This window comes from Prionailurus bengalensis, chromosome C1, assembly GCF_016509475.1.
Source record: "Prionailurus bengalensis isolate Pbe53 chromosome C1, Fcat_Pben_1.1_paternal_pri, whole genome shotgun sequence".
Classification (NCBI taxonomy): domain Eukaryota; kingdom Metazoa; phylum Chordata; class Mammalia; order Carnivora; family Felidae; genus Prionailurus; species Prionailurus bengalensis.
The window spans coordinates 15,730,560-15,742,949 of record NC_057345.1 but is presented as its reverse complement, the minus strand read 5'-3'; the positions used below and the strand labels follow the sequence as shown (position 1 = coordinate 15,742,949).

The 12,390-nt window shown below is 52.6% G+C and overlaps 1 protein-coding gene across 3 annotated transcripts in view; it reads right to left on the bottom strand.

Annotated features, from left to right (window-relative positions):
• ALPL (alkaline phosphatase, biomineralization associated) overlaps positions 1 to 12,390 on the bottom strand; it is a 57,903-nt gene that overhangs the window by 19,841 nt on the left and 25,672 nt on the right. The window contains exon 1 of one of the 3 annotated variants that reach the window (XM_043574017.1): positions 11,016 to 11,125. The exons of 1 other annotated variant lie outside the window; for it this stretch is intronic. The gene's annotated coding sequence lies outside the window, so the exon portion shown is untranslated. Of the gene's footprint in view, positions 1 to 4,357; positions 4,559 to 11,015; positions 11,126 to 12,390 lie in introns of those variants that run through there. One more of the 3 variants, XM_043574016.1, reaches the window with a different exon arrangement.

Here is a 12,390-nt window from a genome sequence, read left to right as displayed (position 1 = left end):
ATGCATTTTGGGCTCTTAGAGGGTTTGTTAAAATAGACCCAGTATCCACCTGCCATCGCCCAGAATCGAGTGCGGTTCCAACAAGCTCCCAGGTAAGGATGCTCCTGCTCCTGATTCTGAACCGGTCTTTAGCCTTTGAATTACCTTTCCCAAGCACACTGGAGACACAACAGAGTCCACCCTTTGTTAGAAACAACCACACTTGCCACATTCTCTTCTAGAGTTTGTCATTTATGGTGAGAGATATAAAAGGAATAGAACTGATACACAGGAAGATTGGCTACTGAAGGTGCCCATTTCTGGGTGGTGACATTTCAGATGGCTCGGTTGCTTTTTCATTGTCTTTTCTGCGTTTCCCAAATAAAGATGTTACCTTTATAATTTTAAAAAAACTGTTACACACACACACACACACACACACACACACACTCTAGAAGGAAATACATCAAAACATTAACTGTGGTTTTTTCTGGGCAGGAAGACTATGAATGATTATTTACTCTTCTCTTTATTATTATTTTTTTGAATTTTCCAAATTGCCTAAAATAAGCATGTATGAAATGGCATAAGAAAGTTTTTAAACTGTGGTCATGCTGTCAGGATCACAAAGGATAACCCCAACTGCAGCTGAGAAATGTACTAACCCTGTTGTGCATAAATATTGCTGGAAGATGAGGAATTTTAAATGGCAAGAGTTTCACAGGAAAATAGTACTGCCACCAAAACCCAGATAAAAATGATCATTTCATTTGTCGTGGGAAACGGCAACAATGCTCAACATTGTACAGTTGAGTGTCACGTTAGGTAAGAAACCACTCTGCCCCTAGAAAAGGGGATCTTGATTCAATCTTTAAAACGTGCGCCCTGCATTTCAGTGCCCAGAGGTGAGGGCTCACCGGTATCGCACCCACAAAACACCCAGCAGTCACCAAATGTGCCATTCATTTGCACCCCTGTGCTTTTTACCACCCCTCTTCCACATCCATCTGGCTCCCTTAAAAACCCAGCTTGATGGGGCAGGAGGGAATTGAAAGGAAATACTCTACATCTGGCATCTACCAGCACTTAACTCTGAGGTGGAATTTCAGACGATTTCAGATTTCTCTTTTTATTTTTATTTTTATTTTTTATGTTTTATTTTTGAAAGACAGAGCGTGAGCAGGGGAGGAGCAGAGAGAGAGGGAGACATAGAATCTGAAGCAGGCTCCAGGCTCTGAGCTGTCAGCACAGAGCCAGATACAGGGCTTGAACTCACTAACTGTGAGATCATGACCTGAGCCAAAGTCAGATGCTTAAGCGACCGAGCCACCCAGGGGCCCCCTGATTTCTTTTTACTCTACTTTTGTTTTCAAGTGTTTCTAGAGTAAACCCTAACATCCGAAAAGAATGTTAGTAAATTGATATACAATATCGGGGCACCTGGGTGGCCCAGTCGGTTAAGTGTCCGACTCTTTATTTCACCTCAGGTCATGATCTCACGGTTTGTGAAATAGAGCTGTGAGTTGGGATTTTCTCCTTCTCTCTCTCTCTCTCTCTCTGCCCCTCCCCCACTCACGTGTGCTCACTTGCTCTCTTAAAATAAACTTAAAAAAATTATTACACAATATCAATACATTATAATATTATTCCAAATGGCTTAAAAACCCAAGTCGCCTTCTTCCAGGAAGGCTTCAGGATGGCCACTCGTTCCCTCGTTCAATCATTGTTCGTAGGTACCTGTTTTGAAAGTAACTCTTTTCTGGTCCATCTCCGCCGCCACACTGGGAGTCTCTAAAGGCAGGGACTTTGCCTTGTTTGTTCATACTCCAGTGCTTGACACAGTAAATACTGACACCAGTTGAAAGCTAATGCTCTGAAGAGGGAGGCAGGGGGAAGGGAAGAATCAACCCCAAATCCTTCCTTTGTGTGTGCAGAAAATGTAAGTGTTGGCAAGGAGATAGTGTTCCTAGAGCAGCCATTCACTGCTGGAGGAGGGTAGACGGGTACAGCCACTTTGGAAAAGCAGCATCAGGGCTTCCGGGTGGCTCAGGCAGTTAAGCGTCTGACTTCAGCCTAGGTCACAGTCCTGCCATTCTGGAGTATGAGCCCCGTGTGGGGCTCTCCCTGTTTCAGATTCTGTGTCTCCCTCTCTCTCTCTCTCCTCTGCCCCCCCCCCCCGTACTTCTGTCTCTCTCCCTCAAAAAAAATAAGCATTAAAAAAAAGAAAACTGGCAGCATTTACCAAGGCTGACACTGTACCTATGCCCTCTAACCCATTTATCTCCAAGAGATACACACACACACACACACGCACATGCACACGCACACGCATGTGTTCACCAAAAGACATCTATGGGAACAGTCATATCAGCCCTGCTTGTAACGGCCTCAGAACAGTTCCATCTTCAGCAGGATGGATAAATATGTTGTGTGGGTTCACAGGCTGGAAAACTACACAACAGTGAGTATGGACAAATCCATACAACAACATCTTGCAAAGGGAAGGTTGAATGAAGGAAGCCAATCTGAGAGTACAGAAGTCACGATAAAGTATAAAGACAAAGCTAGGTGTTAGAAGACAAGATAAAGGTTACACTTGGGGTTGTGGAGACCGAAGGGGGCACAGAGGACTTGCGATTGATCTGAGAGCTAGTTACATGGGTGCATTCTGTCTGAAAACCCAATAAGCTGTCAATGTATTGATAAGGACACTTTTTCTTTTTTTTTTTTTTACATTTATTTATTATTGAGAGACAGAGCATGAGCAGGGGAGGGGCAGAGAGAGAGGGAGAGACAGAATCTGAAACAGGCTCCAGGCTCTGAGCTGTCAGCACAGAGCCCGACGCGGGGCTCAAACCCACAGACCGCGAGATCATGACCTGAGCGGAAGTCGGACGCTTAACCGACTGAGCCACCCAGGCGCCCCGATGAGGACACTTTCCTGTATGAATGTATATTATACTTCAATAAAATAAGAGCGCTACTCTCTGAGAGCGTACATAAACGATCTATAAATAATCTATAAACACAGACAACATGAAAATGACCTGTGTCCTGCACTTCTGTTTATAATGACTTTCACCATGATTTCTCACTAATAACCTATGTAGTGGACAGAGGGGGTCTATGATCTCCTTTATTATTACTATTATTATTATTATTATTATTATTATTATTTGCCATGATCTCCTTTGTGAAAAAAATCAAGGCTCATGACAGTGCACCATGCACTGAGAAATAGGACTTAATTCTCTCTCCATCCAATACAAACAAGAAAATAAGGAAAAACAAAAGTGAAGTGTGGCTCCAGGAGATCTATGGGGCTCATCCAGCCTGCATGATTATTCTTATTTCTCTTCCCTGCTAGCCTGATGCTCTGTGAGAGTAAACACCACTCCACATCTTTGAATCCCCAACCCTACGCACACAGAAGCAGCTCTGTAAATGCTAACTTAATGAAAAGCCTCAGGATTCAGGCTGGAATGCTCTGGAATTTTGACCCCAGGGATGTGGTCTTTAGACCCCTGTCCTAGAGACAGGTGCCTTCTCCCACTGCCTCTGCCCGAAAAGGAGAGGGGGTTGGAATCTAAAGCCTTCAGAAGCCAGAATCTGCTCTGCTGGCTCCCGCTCTTGCCCCCACCCTGAGTCTCCAAGTCTGCTCTCTCGCAGCCCTGGTGATGGACTCCGTGGGGCCCAGTCTGGGGCCGCAGAGGCCCCTGCTGCCCACCACCCTCTGTCAATGCTCTACGAGCTCAGAATGGAGCCTCCGAGGGTGAGCCAGCCCCACTGCCCCCCACCTCCCAGCTGGACTGTCTCTGCCAGGCTCCCAGCTACATGCCCTGATTATTCATGACAATTATGCAGAAGTCCTGACTGGGCTCTGGGCCCCGGAGAAGGAGCAACTACTTGGCAGGTCAGGAGAAAGAGCAGAGGGGTGGGGCCTGGGCCCTAAGGACTGAGCTGGGGCAGAGGACATGGGAGCCCCTAGGAGTCAGGAAAAAGCCAGTCCTGGGCGTCTAGGTCTCAAAAGGTCCAGGACAATTGCCAGATAAAAATCACGACCATTCCTTGGGCACACACGTTGTGCTGAACACTGTGCTAACTGTTGACATCTGTGTTTTTACCTACTCCTCACAGCAAGTGTGGTTAGCCCGCTTGACAGTTTAGGAAACTGAGCAAAGGATCTCAGCTATCCGTGGCCAAGTGCAATTCAAGCCCAGGCTGACTCAGCCTTTCTGGGCCTCAGTTTCCCCACCACGGAGAAGGAGAGAGACCAGCGCCCGCCCGCCCTTTATTCCACAAGAGCAAATAGTAGACAAATGAGTTTAGGGCAGGAGATCTGGAGGCAGGGAAGTTGGGCCCTGATGAGTTCTCCTACCTGAGGGGCCTGGCCAGGCGGCAGGTGAAAAAAAAGAGCAGGCTTAATGTCAGTATCAGGAGGAGGAGGCTGAGGACCGCCGTGAGGACCATGTCCAGGGTGGGGGACAGAAGGCTCATCTTGAGGCACAGAGGGCCCCACAGGGCAGCCTCAGTACCCTGCAAACACCCGGTCACCCTAGCCTTGGATGCTCGCTCCAAAGCCCTGGGTCAGTGGCTATGACCTGGCTTTGTTCCCTGGGGTTAATCTTTGGGGATTAGCCCAGGGGGGATGAAGCAGGAAGGGGGGCACAGCCCGTGAGGCTCCCCTCCCCCAAGCCAGGCCTTCCCCACATGATGCCTGTTCAACTTTGTTCATTCATTCTTCATTCCCAAACATTTAGTGAGCACCTGCTGTGTACCTGGCTCTGTTCTAAGTACCAAGGACTCATTGGGGGAACAGGATAGATATGGTCTCTGTCATCTTGGAGATTCCTGACGGGTCAGGGTAGAAAAAGCACTTACTACGACGCACCAGCCATTGTGCCGGTCACCCTGTGGGATAAAAGCACAGAAGGAAGGGATGCCTGGCCGGCCCAGGTCATGGCTGGCTATTCCTCTGAAGCAGCAACAGTGGCTGTTCCACCCCCGTTTACAAGCCCAGGAATGAGACTGCACCGAATCAGCCAGAGGGGTGAACTTATGTCCAGATTAAGAGGAACTATTCTTATTGGGGGCCAACTGTGTGCCTCACCCCATAAGAGAGGCTCTAGCAACGCTGCTTGCAAATGAAGGCAACAGAGGCTCAGAGGCGTGACGTCAGAGTTGGGATTTGAACCCAGGTCTGCCAACCTCCATGGCCCGTAACCCCAAGCCCTGCACTGCCTCAGAACTGGGACAGCAGCAGCCCCGCAGGACAGCAGGGAGGCTCCAGTGAATCACTGCCAGGGGCTGGCTCAAAGCCACCTGTCACACACACGGGCTGGAGGTAGCTGAGATGCTGCCTGCCCGGAGGGTCCCTTTCTGCTTCCAAAGTCCCCCCTTTCCGTATTCATCGCCCTTTCTCCTGTGTCCCAACATCTCATCAAGTGAGGACGGTAGTGAAAGTTCCCATCTTACAGATTCAGAAACTGAGGCTCAGGAGTGCCTGTGTGTCCCAGTCAGTTGAGCATCCACTCTTGCTATCGGCTCAGGCCATGATCTCACAGCTAGTGAAGAACCTGCTTGAGATTCTCTCTCCCTCAAAAATAAACATTAAAAAAAAGAAGAAGAAGAAAGAAACTGAGGCTTAGAGAAGGGAAGCCATGAGACACGTCCAGAGCCCAGATGAACACCAGCCTGTGTGCCTGTGAGACCAGGCCTTTTCTGATTACACTTCCTGCCATCTGGGACACCTCAGACCCCATGGTACAAAGCACTCACGGTCATGGCACAGAGCACTCAAGGTCAGCACTCATGCCAAGAGAGGGCCCCTCTTTCTGGTCCCAGAAAGGCCACTAAGCTCACCACAAACACAGGATATCCAGTGGTACCACTCCATGAAAGCCTTGTCTTTCTCAATAGGCCCTTACCTCAAATCGTGTCAGACCCTCACAACACCCCAGTGATACAAGCAGGGTTGGCTCGTTGGCCCTGTTGACAGGGAAACTAAGACTCATCAGTGCAGTCACTTGGTCAGCTGTCATATGGCCAGCACGTTTGGGCCCGGCCCCACCTCCCCCCGCCGCGTGATGTTGGGTCAGTCCCTGCACCTTTGACCCTGACACCCATTGCCCTTTTAGGAGAGCACCTGTAGCGTACCAGACACTGTGTGACATACGGGGCCTCAGTTTAGTCCTCATTAACAACCCTGAGCTGGATAATTTGTCCCCCTCCCCAATGAGGGAAGAGCAGCCTGGGCAGTGTTGGGATGTGGGAGGGGGGCAGACAGTGGTGATGATCCAGGCTCACACAGATGAAAGGTGCTAAGCCACGCCCTGCATGGGACTCCTCACAGGACCTACCCGGAGGTCACCCCTGCTGCGGGGTCTCTCCACCACAGCTCACCCAGAGACCCTCCGGGCCCACCCACCTCCCAGGGCTGGGACAGCTCTAAGGCTCCCCCACCCACCAGCCTCACAAGTCAATACAAGTCTCAAGGAGGATCACCATGTGCTCCCTAGCCTTACTCTGCTGGGCCAGAAGGCAGTTATCTGTCGTTAGGGAGCCTCCAGACTAGAAGTCGCTGACCTGGAAAGTCTGGGCTGTGGTGGGTCCTTTGAGCACATTTCCCCAAACCTACCAGGCCACAGGAATCACCTGGGGGCAAATTGGAAAAAGCCCTATTCCCAAGTGGTTTGGGGGGGTGGTGGGGAGAGACAGACTGGGAAGAATGAGTGATGGGGTGTTTTACAATGATTGGGAGGCAGTTAAAAGTGCAGGTTCCCATATATGCAAAACTCCACCCAGGAGCCAGGAGCCCCCACCCTGCCTGGATTGCTAGGTACTGAGGACCTGGTGAGGTTTGAGCAAAGGGAGTGTACAGAAAGAAAAGGGTGTGACTTACTCAAATTTTAAGAAGGAGATTAAAGATACATACCAACCCCCAAATTCCCATTCCCCTGCCCCCCCCCCCCACCAGACCTACTCAGTCAGAATCTCCTAGGGCAAGACGTGCTGAGTCATTCTGTGAGCAGATTAGTTTGGGAAATACACCTTTACACAGTGTCCCATTGCCCAGATGGGAAGACTGAGGCCTAAAGAGAAAAGACTTACCCTGGTTGCCCAGCTCCTACTCCCCCCACACAGGGAACAATCAGAACAGGCCAGAGCCAGCGCCCTCTGGGCTGTCAGCTGGGCCCTCCTGGCTCTGTGAGGGAGCTGTGGCTGCAGGAAGTGTTGAGGGCTCCCTGAGCTCCCAGCAGGCTGGGGATTGGGATGGGGGTTGGGGGCCGCCTACAATTCCAAACTGGGCTGAGGCAGCTGCCCAGGGAGGAACCTTTCAGCTGCAGGGTCAGAGAGAGGGGACACAGAATCCCTCTCTCAGCCAAGTCTGGCGTTTCTGGCAAGCCTTGCTGGCCAGGACTTTATTCATTCACTGACGTAAGTTATTTATGGCCGCCATGAAGCGGCCTCTGGGTATAGGGCTCAGGAAGGAATGCGTGGTGGTCAGAGTGGGCTGCAGGTCAGACCCAAGGAGGGGCTTCCCCAGAAGGAGGAGGGCCAGATGCCAGGGACAGGGCAAGGCTCAGACCTCAGCTGCTGACAGCACTCTCTCCCGGCAAAAAGCAGATGTGGGAGTGCCCAGGGAGGCACGGTGTCAACCCTGCTCACTGCCAAGCCATTGCTGTCTTTAGGGCTCAGCTGAGACACCAGCTGTCCCCTGAGCACTTCCAGCCTCAGCAGCTCTGTACACAGCGTTCTCTGGTCTAGAATGTTCCCTGCTGTCCACTCCACGCATCCCTCCCATCATCCTTCCACCTTCCACAGAGCTGCCTTGCACCCCCATCTCAGCCCATGTGGTAGTTCTGACTCTTCCTGAAGCTTCTGGAACCTGGGGCGCTCAAGACCTTGGTCACCTCTATCAGAGCCTTAGAGAGCCATCAGTTGTCACTTCTTCCTGCAGCGTGAGCTCTGCTGATGGTGGCCGCCCCGTGGCCAGCAGAGTCTGGCACCCAGCTGTGTGGCCAGGGAATGTCGGTAGGTGGGTTTGAAGGGTGGTGGGGTCAAGGCGTGAGCAGCTGAAGACAGCTCAGCCGCAGAAAGAGCGAGCTGTGCAGCCAGGCCACAGGGTTCAGATCCTGCCTCTGCCCCTCTTGAGCCAGGGAGAGTAGCTAAGGGCCACGGGCCCCCGGCCTGTGTCTGCAAAGTGGGAGGCTAACAGAAACCACAGGGTTGCTGTCAGGATTGTGTGAGTTAATAGATGGACAGGATTCAAACAGACCCCAGGGCATGGTAAGTGTTCAGTGAATATCAGCCTGCAGCTAGGATGGGGGAAGGGGGGGCGGGATGGTGGGTAAGAGGAGCCCGTGAACGCCTGGAGCAGAAAATGGACAGACCCTTCTCTGCTGGCTCAGCTTGGCCAGGCAGGCATTAGCCCCCAGGGCTTTCCCACAGACCTGCTTGCCTGGAAGGCCCCACAGGACCTCCACTTGGCAGGAGGTGGGTATTTAACTAAAGGCAAGGGGTAGAGGTTCCAGTTCTCATGGTCAAGGGGCTCCATGTTTCCACATGGGAAGAGACAACCCACCAGAAGCAGTGCAACGTGTTCTTTTCCTCTTGAAGGGGAGAAAGAGAGAACCCCCAGGATCAGCCAGGAGGGTTCCACGGACAGAGTGGGAGGAAAGCCAGGCCGGAAGGACGGTGGGGGTTGAGGTGAACAGAGACAGAGGGTGCCCCTGACAGGAGGGCGGAGGGGCAGCCCAGACCAGCCACAACGGGCTCTGCCTGCTGAGCTCACGGGGTCAAGAGCACACCCTGCATGTCCCCTGCCCCCTTACATGCCAGCCCATCGTACAGGTTAAGTAAGACACTGAAGCTCAGACGGTCTGCTGCTTGCCCAAGACCACACAGCAGAGCCAGAATCAGAAGCCCCAAAGGCCTGGGTTCTGCAGCCAAAGCTTTTCGGGGGCTCCCTGGGCATCTGGATGGTCTTCATGCCACAAACTGGCTCTGTGGGCAGAAGACTAGAGCCAGTCAAGGTTCAGCTGGTAGGAGAGCTGGCAGGGTGGGGAGTGGGGGGCGGGGCCCAGAAACCCATTCCTGGGAACTCAGACGGCTGGGGCGCCTGGGCACAGGAGGGCCAGGGATGGCTCCTCTATGGGCACACGGGCTTCTACCATCCCACGGAGAAGTTACGTTCTGTCCCAGACCACCTTGTTCTGGGCCGAGCCTGGAAGCTGAGGGGGGTGGGGGGAGGGGAGCATGTGCTGTGTGTTTCTAAGGTGTTTGCCACCCCCTGCACTTGGGTGTTTCACTCAGCACTCCTGCAGCAGAAGCCCCTCTGCTACCAGGAGACAGACAGACAGGACTGTCCATCCTTGCTCTCATCATCGACAACACGAAAAGGCAGACACAGAGAGGGTACACGAGCTCCCCAGGGTCACACAGCACACCTACGGCAGGCACAAGTCTCCACAGTAACCAGCTACAATCTGGGGGCTATTACTGGAAGCACAAAGCAGTCTGGGAGGCCTCGCGTGGGTGCCAATGTCTTGGAATTCCAGACATGAATGATTTGTGTCAATTGAAAAGAACAATTCAAACTGAGACTATTCTAAAAAAGGCCTTGTTTCGCACTTTGTCATTGTACCCTTAAATAATAGCAAACCTTTTCATAGCCCTTACTATGTGCCAACCATTGTTCTAAACATTTTACCTCTATTGCCTCATTTAATCCCTAAAACAACCTACCCCATAGGTGCTATTATTACCATTTTACAGGTGACAGAACAGAAACACAGAGAGGTTAAGTCCTTTGCCCGAGGTCACACCACCAGTATTCAACGCTCCCTGTGGATGTTTCTGTCTTCCAGGGCCAAGTGTAAAAACTCTCAAGCAGCAGGCGAGCCTGGAAATGAACCACATTTGTTCTGGCTACGGCATGGACATGGTGCGTCTGTGGACGAATGGACCGCATGCAGCTGCTATTGGAAACGCTCACTACATCCCATGTCACCCAGCCCCTGGAGGAGGGTTCCTCAGCGCCACTTACAGAAGAGGGGTCAGGTGAGGGGATCTACCCGGGGTCATACATGGTGACACCCTAGACGCACGCCTCCTCCCCCCGGAAGCCTATTCCAGCTGGTCCTCAGGCAGGTCACTGGACCACCATGGCTCTCTCTGCTCCCCGCCCCTCGAGGCCCACGCACCTTGGCAGCCTTCCCCTAGGAGAGGAAGCGGCCATTCCACAGGCCCCACGTGCGCCCTGAGAGAGGCCGTGACAACTCCGGATTGGGGAGATAGGCGGGGAACTTGTAGCCTGCTGGGTGCCAGCCAACACAAGCAGCATCCCTGGGTGGCATGTGCAGGGGGGGGGGGGTGCGATCACCCTGCTCGCGTCAGAGCAGGGAGGACACGAATGTTCCCAGAGATAGCACTCTGCAGCTGGCGCTGGATAACAGCGTTCCTTACATTCCCAGAGAACCTTCCAGCAGCAGGAGGCGGCGGCTCCTGCTGCTATTGCATTTGCTGGTGACCCCAGGAGGTATCAGGGCAGGGATACCGCCCCCCCCACCCCAACAGGAAACCTGGGCTGGCGGAAGCGAGGGTCCCACCCAAGGGTGCACAGCTCGGCAGAGTCCCCACTGCTTACTGGTTTCACGACCTTGGGCACGTCACTTCACCTTTCTGGGCCTCAGTTTCCTCACTCGTGCAAGGGAGGTCATCGCAGTGAGTGCCGATGTCACTGTGCGATCGTAAGCATGAGAACACGACCAAAAAACCGGAAGATAAATACCGAGGGCTCGGCCCATGAAACACACAATAAACGTTAGCTGGTAGTAATAGGTACAGTGAGCGTGTCAGGCCCGGTTCTAAGCGCTTCGCATGCACCGACTCGCCTAATCCTCACAGCGGCACTCTCGCGTGTGCGATCGTTGCTCCCACTGTACAGAGAAGTTCAGGTGCCTGGCCGAGGTCACACAGCTATTAACAGGACGCTACGGAGACGGAAAGGGAAGGACTCTTAATGGAGCACCTACTATGTGCCGGAGCTTTGGGTTCCGCCTTCCAAGGATCCTGGGAGGTGGGAATTATCAGCCCTGGGTCAGAAGACAAAACGGAGACTCAGGAAATGGGCGGGAGGAGCAGGGTCACACAGCAACCGCGTGGGAGAGCTGGGATCCGGGCCAGGCCTGGCTGGCTCCACATCCAGCTTGCTACCGCCATCCGGGTCATCTGCCAGGGCAGCTTCCATCACCGATGGCACAGCGGAGGCCTCAGCCACCGCTAGGTACGGGGAGCCCCGCACCAGTGTGCTGCGTGATCTCATTCTGCCCGTGTCTGTGTGTGCACTGGAGTGTTGCCTGTGAGTGCTGTCGAATACCCACAGTGTATGTGCCCGGCCACTGCCTCACCACCCCACCACAGGTCCTGAAGTCAGGCCTCCGCCCCTGGCCCACGCCCCCTGGGCCCCCTCCCTCCCAGGTCAGCCTTTCTGGGTTTATAACTCCTCAGAGGGGCTGAGACGGGCAGGGGCAGGCCAGGGGGGTACAAGTCAGTGTCCTGGCCAAATACTCAAGAGCTGTTTCCTCATTTGTGAAGTAGAGATAATAAATGCCATTCTGCCTCCAATATCAGCTTCTTGGAAGGGAGGAACTTTGCAAACTGTAAAGTGCTCTGCAGATGTTCCTCTGGCTTTTCACATTCCTTCTGATGACGATCGTGGATATTTGCTGTAATCTTTGGCCACCCAGAATCCACTTCCCCTTCCTGACAATGCCCCAGTTTCCTTGGACGGCAACCCTCCCCCTTTTGGCCAGGTGGTTTGGATGGGATTGATCTCACCCCCAGCAGCTGCAGGTGGGTCCTGACTGGCTTAAAGTGGAAGACTCTCTCCACCTGGATGGTGTGTTGTAAGGGTGAGGCAGTGGGGAGGAGGGCTGTGTGGAGCCTGAAGATGAAGCAACTCCTTAGAAGGTGAACTAGACGCAGAGAATTTGGAGTCTTGGGTAACATTGCTTGAGTCCCTGGATGCAGCCATGCCTGAAGCTCGCTTCTGAACATCCAGGTTCCATGAGCCAATTAATACCCCTTATTGTTTGCCTTGGATTTACTGTTACTTGGAACACAGTCTGACCTTAGAACTCCAGTTCAGTCGGTTTCTCTGAGCCCCTTATAATGTAAGCAACCGCATCGTGTCATACTCAGCCAGCTGTTCCCACCAAAGGAAAAATCTTGCAAACAAGTTAAAGATGGGTCAGTAAAGTTCAAATGCATGGCTAAATAAAAATCCAACTGAACACAAGGTAGGTTTTCTTTTTGGAATCTATAAACCCTCGGAACCGTGGGAGATCCTTGAACAGGACGTAACAACCCTACTACAGGCAGGACTGAGACCCTCCCCTTCCCAAAGTT